This window comes from Polypterus senegalus, chromosome 16 (genome assembly GCF_016835505.1).
Source record: "Polypterus senegalus isolate Bchr_013 chromosome 16, ASM1683550v1, whole genome shotgun sequence".
Classification (NCBI taxonomy): Eukaryota; Metazoa; Chordata; class Cladistia; order Polypteriformes; family Polypteridae; genus Polypterus; species Polypterus senegalus.
Window position 1 is genome coordinate 103,458,638 of NC_053169.1, and position 14,457 is coordinate 103,473,094.

The 14,457-nt window shown below is 45.8% G+C and overlaps 1 protein-coding gene across 4 annotated transcripts in view; it reads right to left on the reverse strand.

The window, feature by feature from the left end:
• The window catches only part of ush2a (Usher syndrome 2A (autosomal recessive, mild)), a 164,193-nt gene that overhangs the window by 94,740 nt on the left and 54,996 nt on the right, over window positions 1-14,457 (reverse strand). For all 4 annotated transcript variants that reach the window (XM_039738796.1, XM_039738795.1, XM_039738797.1 and 1 more), the window contains exon 2: window positions 7,616-7,958. The gene's annotated coding sequence lies outside the window, so the exon portion shown is untranslated. The remainder of the gene's footprint in view (window positions 1-7,615; window positions 7,959-14,457) is intronic.

Consider the following 14,457-nt stretch of genomic DNA (forward strand, 5'->3'; position numbering starts at 1 on the left):
CTCAGACTTTCAAAACGAAACACTTTCCAAAGTCAAGGGTTGCCAAGTAAAGAATTCTGATTTCCAGATAAACAGAAAAGCGATCCCGTGCGTCGTTGATAAGATTATCCTCTCCTGGCAGATCTCAGCCTGACACCGTTGGAGCGCCGCGGCATTGAAAGGGTCAGGAGCCCTGAGACTTAAGGACAGGCGGCCATCGCGGAGCCTCGCTTTGCCATGGCTGTCATTACGGGGGGACGCCGTGTAAACTCTCTTCAGACTCGAGTAAAGCCGCTGCACGCCAGTAAGGGCCGCTCACCTTTCATGCTAATTGTACCCCCCTCACTTTTTATTAGATTAGAACAGAACACTCCAATCGGTCATTTGTCCAGAACAGCTGCTTAATTTTGTTTTGGCTGTTGATGCGCCATGTTGTCGGTTTTTAATTGTTGAAATCTCTTGATTTTGCACGGAGGACCAATTTGGGCAGATGTAAAATGTAAAAATACACTACATGTGCTGCTTTGCCGCCGTCAATTAGCCGGTTCATCTTTACACTAGATTTCCCTCTTATGTTGAATACCGCCATAAAAAAGACATTGCGCGCAGTCTGCTGGATGAAAAATGGCCCACTCTTTGCATAGTGAAATCTTTAGCATTGTGCACTAAGAGGGTCGAAACACAAAATCTGAATATGCAAGAAAGAGAAACCACTCAGGCTGCGCAAGGAGGGCAGGCGGCTCTTTGAAAGCAGAGTTCAATATGGCAGAGGCATAACAGAGCAAAATCAGTCCAAAATGGACCTCAAAGGCTAACAAGGGGCACCATGCTGGTCCAGTGGGCAGGGTCACCTCAGCACGTTGTTTGGGTCAGCTCAGCTTGCGTGATCTCTCAGAGTCTGTGTAGCTTTAAATGAGCACATTGTGCCCGGCTGGCACGCCATTTAGGGCTGAGTCTGCTCCTGGGCCTAATGGCGATGGCTGATGGGAAAAGTTCAAATCGAACTCCAGAAACATCCAAACATCTTCATTTCAGGACTGGAAGGAGAGGCCTGTTGCCAGTTTAGGAATGAACACTTGATAGAGTGCCAGTCCTCTGCAGGGAATAGTCACTAATGCTGTGCCAGTAGAGGTACCAATCAAGCTTAGGAGGTAGAAGGAAACCAGTGCAAAAAAAAAAAACAAAAAAAACAGGGTGAACACAAAACCACCAGGCCAGAACTGGAGCCCAGGGCACTGGAGATATGAGGTGCCAACGCTGTGCCACCATACCCACCACCAGATAAGCAAGAAAACTGAATGAATTAATGTTCTAAAAAACTGAGTCTGGCCCTTTTGTGGTTTTAACAAGTTAATAAGAATTAAAGAAACTGAACTTTTAAAATAAATGTAATAATACGAGTATTGCCAGTGACAATGAAACAACTCTGTGACTCCTTCAGTCAAAGTAATTCACCTTAATGGAGAATAAAACTAAAAAGTGAAATAACAAAACGTTCAAAGGGAGGGCAGAGTAGCGACATACAGGACGGCTGCCTGTGTTTAGTTGGTGAATTCCATGCCAACACAGTCGACGCCCTGCTGTGCCGGGCAGTGCCACTTTTTCGCACGGCAGACTTCTAGGCCTCTGTCTTTAGTTACCTTCTGTCCATCCATCCATTTTCTGAAGCCGTTTAACCCGCTATAAGAACTGGGGATGAACGCAGGCAGCACGGTGTGCAAAGCAGGAACCAACCCTGGATGGGATGCCAGTCCAATGCCGTACCCTTTACTCTAATTTATGACTTGTAGTCTCATTCAGTTTGATAAAAATTTCACAACAACTAATCATGGAAGTCCAAAAGGAGCACGAAAAACCTCTCACCTCAAAATGGAGGGTGGCCAAAACAAGAGGGGTACCCTGTGAGTGGGACACAAACGGGGTCACCTGGGGTTATGCACTCTTAATGGGGTGTACGCCAGGTTTGGAGTAGAAGGGAGCTGCCGAAGGGTGGTAGCGTGGACCCCCATTGATGGGTACACCTATTTAAACAGTTTAATGCAGCATAATAGGGGTGGGGGGGTAGGAGGAAACTCTCAAGGACAAGCACTGTATGACCCCAGCAGAGGACCCGAGAGCTCGAGGCACTTTGAACTGATTACTGGGGGTCTCACACATGAAGAAAGAGCCTAACCCCACCATTGCTTACGATGAAGTGGCTACCCATTGACAAAATGGCTCTGCCCAGTGACCAGCAGGTGTCCAGCAGGTGACCAGCAGGCCATACGAGTGACTCCCCCAGTGACCCCCGATAACATCTTATCTGCTAATCAGTGCAGCTAATTTGCTGAGAAGCTGCTCATGTGAGTGTCCGAGAGCCCCTCGGAGTGCAGCGGCGGGGTCAGATCTGAAGAGCCGGCGTCTTTGTGCCTCAGTTAGTCAAACTGTTTACCGAACTGCCAAGTGAAATTCTTTACCTTTTGACACACATTGCAGATGAGTCCGGTTTTCAGGCAATAGACATGACAAGAAAGCAGAGAGTCCTCTTCAAGTCCTGGAGGATTTTGCCACAGGCTGTCTCCATATCAGCCCAGAGGCCTATCCCGCAGCAAACAGATGGCTCCTGATCTGCAATTAAAGTCAAAGCACACACACATGTGCTGGCCATCAATTCGAAATATGCTGCAAAACCGCCTCAGCAAGTCACTTTGTGAACCCTGCACCCTGCAAGTCACTTTGTGTCCAAACGGCCCGATCTTGGTCTGGGCAGATCTTCACGTGATTGAGTTCACGGTACGCCAGGCTGTCACTGGTTTGCCAGGGCTCTTTCCATGCCTTTGGTTTTGCTCGTTTTTTGCTTCTTTTCCTTTTCTTTGCAAATCTTTGGCTCCCTTTTGTGTTTTAGTGAAGAAGGACAGGTGTGGTGTGATGTTGGCAGCACCTTCTCTGGATAAGAGACCAATATGGACAGCCATAGGTGGACTGTATGTCGACACAATATGAGCCCCCAATGCCCTGGGTGGCAGCACACCTCTGGCGTCCCGTTGGCTTGCAGGTAACCTCATGGGGAAACAGAAGCCTCGCCATCTTTGGAGGTTCTCCAGGCCCAGCATTAAAGAGGCCCGTCCTCCTCCTCCTCCTCCTCCTCATCAGTCGGGTGGGCTTGGAGTTGGGAGTTTAGGGTCCTCTCAAAAAGAAGTTGTTTAAGACTACTGAACGTCAGTTAGTCACAGACCCTCCAGCGCTAACACACACGTCCATCGATGTCATTTTCACATCTCAGTGAGCGCCACCACAAGCCATTGGTTAAAAAGCCAGCAGTTAACGTCGTCTCCTAACACATAGAATTGCATTCTTTTATCACTATTATTTTTCAATATATCACAATGTTACATCAATATTTAATAAACACAAATGTGACAGCTGTCTCCTGAATGAAGTAACTGAAAATGTGAAATGCTCCAACTTGACATAGTCTCCGGACGCCCTTGAATGCTACGCCATGCTGATATTTCCTCACTTGTCTGCTCAGCCTGTGTGAATGAGTGTGTGTGTGCCCAGTGTGCCCAGTGGCTGACTGGTACCCCATTTGGAATCATGCCTTGGGTGCAATGCTATCCTTCATGAGCCTCAATTGAAATAAACAGCTTCACTAAATGGCAGTCAGTGCTGACAGTCGTCTTAGTTGTAGAGGAACATGGCGCCACACTAATAACACCAGAGGTGCTGTTCTGATTAGCAAACAAAGATGGCAAAAGGAGGTGCAAGCCACAAAAAAAGCACAATCGGGACTGCAGAAGTCAGCTCCAAAACAGACCTCACTTCAGGCAGCCAGACCCCAAACTCAGGAAGGAGACTTTGAGGCCCACACTGGCCCACAATCTGGCACTCGCTTTGAAAGTGCAATAAACCCTTTGAAATGTCCCAAATACACAAAAACACCCTCTAACGGAGAGGATGACCATAAACCTCTGGCTAGAAGAAGACATTGGTGATTCAGGAGAGCCTCAGAGTAGAGTCGCTGCTCCTCCGGATCACAAGGGGCCAGTTCAGGTGGTTTAGCTATGTCAAGATGATGCCCCCTTGGCCAGCTAAAATGAGTCCCTATGGCAGACTCAGGACACACTGGAGGGATCATATCTCAAGGCTGAACTCTGCAGTTGGCTAGAGGGAACACCAAACTGGCCCGTAGCCACCGAGACCCTCACCAGGAAATGGGCTGAGATGGAATGTGGGGAGAAAAAAGGCAAACAAGTGCAGTCGATTAGCCGGAAATCAGAAAATATGTGCAGAGAGCCAGAGCGGTCCTCACTCACAAATGACACTCTGCTCCTAGGCTGACGGTGGTCCCACAGTGTGACGCCGCTCTTGGGCTGGACTCCAGATGTTTAACTACACAACATACAAACGCTAAGTCACAAATTAACATAATGATGGCAACAAAAATGACATAGAAACAAAGAACACATGAAAATGAACAAAAATAATAATCACAAGGAAGATGCACATAATATCGGGCTGTGACATAACGGGTGCCATGGTGGTAACGTCCCCAACGGCCACTGCTTCTGGAGGCCGGGGTCACACTGACACCAAACCCGAATGAGCTCCTGGGTTGGTGATGGCCACAAGTGACAAGCGTTGATGTCTGATTTGGCAGGTGACGTGGCCTGCAAAGACCCCTGAACATCGAGTAGGTGGACTTTAAAAAGGGAAGAAAGGAAGGCCGTATTTCAAGTGGGAATTAAAGAACCTGTGGAGTCCTATCAACGCTGTAAGGGACGGTGCAGCCACTAGAGAGCTAAGAAGTTTGATCCTGGATAAAAATGGCACAGATGGGCCTAGAAACACAGATCACTGGCAGGCTGGCACCGCTGGACATTGATGTGATGATCAGGCCTAGTGAGGTGGTACACAAAGAGAAGAGCAGAAGAAGCAGCACTGATCATTGGGTCGCCCCCCGGGTTTGCCTGGTGCCACCTTGACATGTCGCTAGGCCAGGACACACGGTGGGGTCTGCCCCAAGTGAAGCCCGATGTGAAATAACGACACTAGCGGTACAAAACGATCTCGCAGTAATTGGGGGCGCACTTCAAAACCTGCGCCTGTGTTCCTAATGGTATTTAGGTTAATGCAATGCAATGTTAATCATTTCATTTAGTGCGCTGAATATGCAATGCGTCCAAAAAATGCAAATTCTTCCCCTGTGCCTTGTTGACATAACAGTTACACCGGCTTCAAACAATGCGCTCTTAAAAATAGAAAATGTATCTTTTCTGATTTACATCCTGGGTATTATATTTTGGATTACCAGTTTTATTATTTCAATTATAGAAAACTAGAGGATTAAAAACCTTTACTAGAAAAGCTGGGTGTGAATGCCAAGTAGCCCCAAAGTCGGACCTGTGCTGGCTACGGCCTGCTGTTTTCTTTTACCCGTTCAGTAATCCAATTATTTATTAAACTATCCAGAGGCGTCTCCAGGCGGCACACGACTGTTTGAAGAACGTAATCTTCCCCAGCAGTAAACATCTGTCCTCGGCCTTTTCCATGGGGAGACCCAGTGTAATATTTGTAGCAGGCCATTTTGTTAGCGTTCCTCATCTAAATACACAGAATGCTAATGAAAGAGAAGAGGGAAACGGCAAGACGGAAAAATACAAAAACATGACTGAGGATAGGAACTGGCAACCCTGCCAGTGTTTCTTTTAGGATTAACAAGGCAAGGCTTAAGAAGAACATTTCATTTGTCCATAAAAATCGGTATCATCTCCTACCATTTGGAATTTAAAATCACTCAGAATATCAAACTTTACAGGTTTTCCAAATCCATTCAGTTACTGAAGGGGTTGACATGGCTAACCACTACACCACCAAGCTTCTCTCCTGAGTTAATACATTCAAGATTTTACATTAGTTCAACAGTCTGTCATATTTCATGGCTTGATAACTAATAAAAAAATGGGACAGAAATGAAAGACTGAAAAACAAAAGCCTACACCAATACAGAGGTGGGCAAGTGCGCCCCAAAACAGACTGGGAAGGAGACGTCCTTGTCAAATGCAGGACTCTGGGGAGTGCCTTACGGGGCGGAGTGATGCGGAGTCTACAACCCAACTTCCACGTTTGCCCACAGACTGGAAGACATGTGACATCACTTCCACCCACAGCCTGCGTGAGGCAGCAGCTAAGAAGATCAGATGTCTCTTCAATGCCAACCCTAAGCATTGCAACCTTCTGGCGTAGTCGGCAGGATAGGCCGCATTAATGTTTGTTGTTGTACCCTCCTCCTGTGTTTTTCCTTTTAACTCTGGTCTTCAATTGTGTTTTGCAATTGCAGGGCCAGAGCTTCACCGTTAATGGTGACTTTTAGGTGCTGCAGTTACCTGAGAAGTACGTGTAAGACATTCAGCTAGTCACTGTGCTTGAGTGAGTATGACTGATGTGTTCTTTGGCCTCTTTTCAAATTTGTAACTTGATTTCTTGCACCTTTCCAGTTCCTTTGAGAATGTAAGATTTAGAATTTAAGGATTAAGTATTTTAATATAATAAATTTAAATATTTCTCTCTATTATAATAAAAAATCCTGGGAGGAGACGTGACTTTCTCAGAGGGATACTTTCACGTCCCACGAGATTTAACCTCACCTGGAGCCAGAAATAAAAGACAAAGAGTAGATGACAAAGTAGAACGTCATAAAGAAAAATGTTGGCGCGGTACACATGCAGAGCGGGTTAGATAATGGAAGCACTAAACTTCGAAAGACAGTAAAGATGGCATTCACGCAAACAAATGGAAATTATTACTCAGTGAAAGAGATCGAATATATTGTTCGGATTTAAACTTTAAGTCGGAGACTTGTAGATCGTCTAATTTGTGTGGCCGTCAGGGAGAAGCAGTGTTTCTTCCGTATCTGCGAGAATTAAAAGATTTGTTATTTGGTGAAAGTGAAATCCAGAAACGCGAGCAGCAGAGACGTGAAGTGGCTTGGGTGTTGGCGAGCGAAGCAAGCAGGGGGTGAAGCCCCCTAGTAAATTAAGAATTAAGATTTAGATTTAGTATTTGATATTTGGCTTGGAATCAGATTACAAGTCCTTACCTGAACTTCTTAAAATTGTTCGCAACAAACCCTAATACGGAAAATCGTTTTTTGCTGCAAATGCAAGCGTTTGGCGGTGTGAAGATGTATGTCACTATCTTACATAGGTGAAGCGGGATGACATCGCGTCACATGACCAGCAATGGGTGTAACAACCGTAAACAATACGCTGAACTCAAACAATTAACAAAATAGCATTGTCAGAAAGATGAGAAACAACCCATAAAATAATAACCAAGTCCAAAAATGAAACAAACCGCAGAGCTGTTATAAGGTGTGAGGCACAGGCGTATATTCTAACACCAACGATAGAGCAGGGAATTCAAAAACATGGAGAAGACGTCTTTACTTGTACGAGCTATCGTAAGCCAACTGACAGAGCAGAACATCTTCCTCGTCCAGTGCCCAGCCTGGTGCGGCCATCCCACCCTGGTCAGACTGTAAGCTGACTTAGAGATCACTGAATATCACTGACGTTTTCTTCACGGGTTGACCTTGAGAATCATTTGCACTCATTTCTGTTTTCCGATTAAAACATTTCAAATGTTAAATACTTACATGAACGCTTAACGTCTGGGGTAGAATTAGCAGGTGTTGCTGTATAATTTCTTGGTACCTCATAGACCACAGCATAATGAGCTACGATCCCAGTAGGAGACGCCGGCTGTGTCCAGTTGAGGCACCGGTGGTCTGAGCTGAGGGGGCTGCCATGCCCTGTGGCGGTGCTTCCAGGGTTTGTGTTGACAACCACAAGCTGTCCGCAGATCCCCTGGCGTTGCGGGCTCTCACTCGATATTCATGTGCAATGTTTGGCTGGAGCGCGTTTGACACATTGATAAATTCCAAGGGGCCGTCAGACCAAGTAAAGACAAGCAGCTCCTCTTTCATTCCAACTTGTCACCTGAAAAGAAGAAACAAAAGAGTTTAATGGTGTTGCTTGCTAAACTCTTCTTCTTCTAATTATTAATATTTTCAGGCAACCTCTAATAATCATGAAAGACATTTTCAGTTAAAGGCCTTCTATGTTGTTCAAATATAAACCTTGAGTGAAGTCAAATTACTTCAAGTGAGTGTAATAAATTTCAAGAAGGTGGGCATCACAAACCCATTTCCTTATTCTTACATATGGTGGCCTGTGACTGGTAGGCACCACGAAATAACAAAATTACGAAGTAAACCGACCAACTTGTCCAAAGAGAGTTTGTGTGTTCTGGATGGCATTTAGGTGAAGCTCTTCTGGTGTCTTTGGGATGCCTGGGCTCAGTCTGAGAGGCGTCTGTGTGTTGCCTCAACACTTTAGTCCTGCTTTGACACATAACCAGGGTCTTCAGTTTGACAAATGGAGGTCTGGTGTCATCCTCAAGCACTACAGCAGCAAGTTTGATGCTCATAGCGGGCGGGCACCATGGCTTTGGGGAGAGGGAGTGCACAGCCAGTAACCACCTGCAGGAAGGGGGGCGCATGATGTCACTTCTGGTGCCACGGTGGACACCCTGGCCTTTCCACAAGGATGGCAACACCCCAGGACTGATGGACCAGCAGCTGATGGTGACAAAAGTTGTCCCTCAGAAGCAACTCACGCTTTTTCAATCTAAGGCCATGATGGTCTTTACCTTTGTTTCGATCTCTTTTAGTGCACTGGCCTATCAGAACTAAATGTGGAAATCCCTACGTTCACGTGGAGTGGCTCTCGTTAACAATGGAGAGATGCTGTCATGGTGTGATTACATGAACAGGAAGGAGTCGCACTTCTGAAAACTGAAATAAAGTGGAATCAGGCCAGGAATCATACAGAATAAATGAATGCAAGACCCTCACTGTTCACTGATACACAAGAGCAGTGGGAAGTCGTGAAGACTCAAAGTGCAGGAATTCTGTGAGGAAACAACAAAAGCGCACAATCAGAGAGGTGCACGTGATCTAATTTATGTTAACTTTCAGAAGAGTTTTGATAAAGGAGTCCAGACCTCAAATTTAAAGAAGTCGGACTTCAAGGCACAGTGTGCAGCTGGGTGTGAAACGGGCTAAAAACCAAAATTACAGAACTAGCAGGTGCGCATCAGGGGTCAGCACTGAGGCCACTGCTCGTCTTAACTTAAATAAGTGACTAAAACGTAACTGGCTACGTCAGCAGATGATACCAGACTAGGAGAAATGGCGGATCATTAGAATCAGCCAGGGTTAAAGTTAAAATACATAAGAGATCCTCTTCTTCTTCTTTTGTCTGCTCCCATTAGGGTCACCACAGCGCATCATCTTGTTCCATATCTTCTTTTCCTCGTCATCTTTCTCTGTTACCCCCACCACCTGCATGTTGTCTCTCACCACAACATACTGTAAGTAAGGTATCATATGTAGGAAACATTTTAGATTTTGGACACATAATCAGAGGTTTGAAACTGGCACAGGCACAAAGAATCTAAAAGAATAAACCTAAAAAAATAAAATCAGAGATCCAAAAATTCAAATTAGGGTTAGGGTTAGGAAGCCAAAGTCGAAATTACAAATGAATAATCTGAAGAGCCTTACAAAGTAAAACCGAAATTGAAAAACTTCAAAGGAAAGCCAGACGACCACTAAGAGTGACAGTCTGGGGTTCAGCTCTGAGTCTGATGCAGGCTTAGAGGGGCCTGGGGTGGTCCCACAGTGGTAGTGTCAGGGGGCTCCACCCCCTTCGGCTCAGCAAATAAAAAAAGAGGACAAAAGATTCTGAACAGAGACATACATAATTAGTATAATACATAACAATACCTAATTAAACATTGAGAAGTAATCAAACATGAACATAAAGCACAAGCAGAATTCCGAACATATGTTTATATATAAAGCACTGGGGTGAAACTCTGAATCTTGAATATTAAAACCAAAGGTCCAAATGAGGAAAGACTAAATGGCCAGAAGTCCACCAAACATGATAAGAGAGGGCAAGCACCCAAAAGGGAGCCCAGTGGTAAACTACCAATGCCACGGCGCTGAGGCCGAGGCAGCAGGTGTCTTATGCAGAACTCGCAGCTGAGCTCATGCAGCACCCGAGAGCCCGAGTTGCCAATCAGTCCTTATTACTTTGGACAAGTGGCAGAGTTGTGGGTGAGGGACCAAAACAAAATGACAGAGACAAAGAAAAATTGAAACAGAATAGCGATGAGGGAGTGAAAATGAAAACAAACAACATAAATAAAATTAAAAGAGAGGTGAGATGTGCCAGGGCTTCAAAGAGAGACTTCAGAGAGGCTGGCCCTTGGTGTCTGTGCCCTTTGAGGAGGTGGCACCTACATCTCTGGCTCCTTGTTACTGTGCACTGCATTAAGACAGCTGAACAGCACAATGGCTTATTAAGCCAGCCTGGCTTTCCTCTGCTATTGCCACAAGTCCTGGGTCTTCTCCTCTGTGCCCTTTTCGTCCCTTCCCCTCTATTAGGACATTCACAAGCAACAACACAGTGATGCCAATACAAAAAAATGAGTCATGAAGAGGATTTTAAAGTCAAATTTGAGCACATGGACAGAAAATCAAAACCTGACTGAGTGTGAAAAGGTTAAAATGCCAATTAGTTGAAAATGGAGACATAAGACACGAGCAAAAACACGAGCAGAAGAACCAGAGAAAACAGAAAAGGTGGGCCGAAAACAAATGCTATTGGCTCAGGGTGTAGCTATCAAAAAGTGGGCTTGAGAATCCGAGGACACTGAGTGGCAAAAAGGGGCAAGGAATCCGTGAATTCTAATGAGCTGCACAAGACAGCTGATGCCAGGCCAAGCTGATATGTGGGCAGGGCACGACACCCATCTACTCCTTTTGGCCATCTTACCTCAGAAGCTGTTTATTCCTTTGCAGGAAACTGATGCTTATTTGGAGGCAGCGTGCAGAAAGAAGCAGCCCAGGGTGGAATGCCAGTCCACTACATGGCAGACTGCCATACTCGGTGGCCAAGACTGACTCAGGGAGGAAACGGGAGACTGATGTGTGAGGAATGACGTAACCTAACATTCCCAAGCCCACTTAAATCAGTTCAGGCTTTCAGGGGGCCGAAGCCTATTGTGGCCACACTGGGTATGAGGTAGAAAACGACTCCAGTAGGAGTGCCAGTCTGTAGCAGGGGTCGCTAACACACCAACTCACAGTCTCAATGGGGCCACTCTGGTCTTTCGGGATGCATGTGGAAAACAGGAGTACGGGAAGAAAAACCTGCGCAGACACACAGAGAATCACATCTGGGCATTAGATATGCACCCAGGGTGCTAGGAGGCAGCCCAGTGCACCACCATGCCACCTCAGTTAAGGAGTACTTGCCGAGAGAAATTCCCCTTTTTAAAGCACGTATATAATTCCAAATGCAGCTCAGTCCAAACGGCACACAAATGCATGGCAACCAGAGCACAATCCGCTTACTTGCAGGTCTTTTACCGCAAGACCACTACGTGCCAAAGCCGATTATTAGATAATTAAGATACCAGATAAATACTGAGACACCTGCCAACATCCTGGCATCAAGTCAGGATCCAGAGTGAAACAATGACCCAAAAGGACGCAGGCATCAATTGACAATAAGAATTGATGGACAGCAGAGCGGAGTCAGCATCGGCATGATGGGTACAACAGAGTCAGGTTTAACAGAATTAAATCAAAGGATATGAGATCTGAAATACAAGAGAGAAGGAGCGAGCGGCTTGTCAGATACGATGAAACCTCACAGACGGACTTAGGAACGTCTTCAGGAGACACACGGGTGTTTACCTGAGGGGGTCGGAAGATCTCAGCAACTGATGGACTGAGAATGAGCTCACAGTCCTCATGCCAGGACCTTATCCTGAAAAGGTTGGAATCCACACCCAGACCACGTGCCCCCTGCTGGCCTCACCATCACCTCTTCCAGCAAACTTTCCTAGTTGGTCTCCCATCCAAGTGCTGGCTAGAGCCAAAAATGCTTGGGTGCTTCAGGTGGATGGCTTGCTCTGAAGTGCAGGTGGTGACATCAGAATGAAGCTCGATCACGCGGTATCAGTGGCACTTAGAAACCATGGCCATGGCACAAAAGCGTGGCCTGACAAGGAGGCGAGCCACCATCATAAAGACAAATGATCTAAGATTTGTGAAAAAAAATGCACTTGAAAGGTCCACAAATAGGATGGACAATGTGAGAACGGTGATGAAAACAGGACCCTTATGGCAACTAATCTCATGACAGAGGGCCAGTAACCCCAAACCTGCTAGAACTGGGGGCATCGGTGAGGTCAAAACTCTTCACTTTGTGGTTCCCAGTCCTTCCTCATCATTGAAATTTCCAGGACCCCCAATAAACTTCCAACTTTTGCCATTCTCCATTGTTCTCATACCCATAATTCCACACTGCTGTAGTTTCTTATCCTCACTGTGGAGAAAACAGAAAACGTCGTTTTGTACTTTTGTGACTCCTGGGACTGAATCCTGCTCTGTGTGAAACTAAACGTTGTATTCTCTCAAAGTGGCAGATGGCGCCTGCAATCTTATGCTTTCAACTGCTCCCAACAGTAAGGCCTCAATCCGCGCTCAACGCTGTGCTTTCCAGTTTTCCCACTTCATCATTGTTTTGTATTAACACGTGTTTGTATATTGCATTTTTGCTTTTATTTTCTGATTAATTACGTGTCACATTGTTTTCTCATTTTTCATTATGTCTTTTAAAAATGTACCTCTGTTCCTTGTTCTCTGTGGGTGGAGCCCCAGGAGGCGGGGCCACCCTGACCTCACTGCTGCTGTCCCTCCCACTGGCTTTTTAAGTCATCTCAGGAGCAGGAGGCCATTTTGTTTGTTCTGAAGTTCAGTGAGTTTTGCAGTTTCTCTTTGGATTTTATGCTTTTTGTGAAATTCTCGCCTGTTTTTCTTGGATTCCACCTGCCGATTGCATATTTGGGTTTGTTGGCTGTGGGTTACTTTTAGATGGATACTTTTGGAATCCTTTCTATTTTAGCTAATAAGCCTTTAGTTTATGAAGATCCTTTGTTGGCCCTTTTTGTTCACAAGCTGGGGTTTGTCAGTAATCCTCCCTCTTGTGGGACTTTTTGATAGATTTGTGGGCCTTTCTTGTTCCCCATGTTTGGGGCCTGCCCTGACTGAAGCCATGGGGCCTGGCTGAGTTGAGGTGAACTTTTTCTGGGCGGGTTAGTGACGTTCCTGGCCTGCTCCTCGGCTTATCTTTGGGGGCTTCACACTCATTCTGCCTTGGTGAAAACTCCATTTTGTAACAGATGGACTGAACATTTGACTTTATAATTCTCCATGTTCTCAACAATGGGACTGAACTCAAAATCCTGTAACACTGCAACTGTTAATTCTCCCAACGGAAGGGAAAGAACTTTTACAATTTTGCTGTATGAGCCGTTAATGTCTGCAAGGGAGTCCATAATGCTATGGTTTTATAGGGTCTTCATTGTCACATGTTACTAGCGTGTGGTACTTAATGTGCAACTTGTCACCAATGTCCAGACATTAATTTCCAATCTTCCTAAAAGAGGAAGGGGGCTTAATAGGGACCTTTTCATTTGGAAGCCCCCTTGATGGAAGAGACTGAACTCATAACGTTGTGCCTTCAATGCCTCCCAATGCAGGACGTTCAACTTACAAAAGCTGAGCCTCCCTGTTTACCCAGTGGGGTGAATTAGGTGGGTACTTTTGAAATTTGTGGCCCCCAGGGGGATGAATCCCAACTCTTTGGCTGCCAATCTCTTCCACTGAATGTCCTGGCTACTCAGCTCTGCGATTTCTGGTCTTCACGACGAACGCAGAACTTTATTCTCAATGTGAGTGTCACGTCTCAGCCAGGGTTCCTCCCTTATAAATCCAGAGGGTCTCCCACAGTTCCTGGTGGTTAATTTCGGACGTGTGTGGTTAGTGGTGGGTTTATTTGTGCTTTGCTCTTCTTATTGTCGTTTGACTAGTTGCTCTGGTTTTGATTGTGTTTTTCCGACATTGTTCACCTGGGATCGTCCGACTGACAACTCATTTATGGCTTTTGTGCTCTTCAGAGCCTTTTGGTGAAACTTTGCAGTTCTGTGATAATAAATTCATCAAGACTTTGTGTTAGCCCTTACTTCTAGCCGGGGTCTACTGGTGATATCCCCCTCTAGTGGAGATTTTCTGAAATGGAACTTATTGGGACTGATGTGCTTTGGGACCCCTAGACCACAACAGTGGGACAGTGAACCTCTGGGTTTGAGGGTCTCAAAACCTCCCTGTGCTGTGAACAGAATCCAGACGTTGGTGGTCTGAAACTTTGTCAATGGAGCTGGTTTAGCCTCCTTCAGGCCACACGCCCTGTCCCGTGACCATCACAGTGTAACGCCACTTGTTCAGGACCGCTCCGAAATCAAATGTCACACACGCCGACGGCCGTTTCTGTTGTCATAAAAGCAAGTTTGCACCTC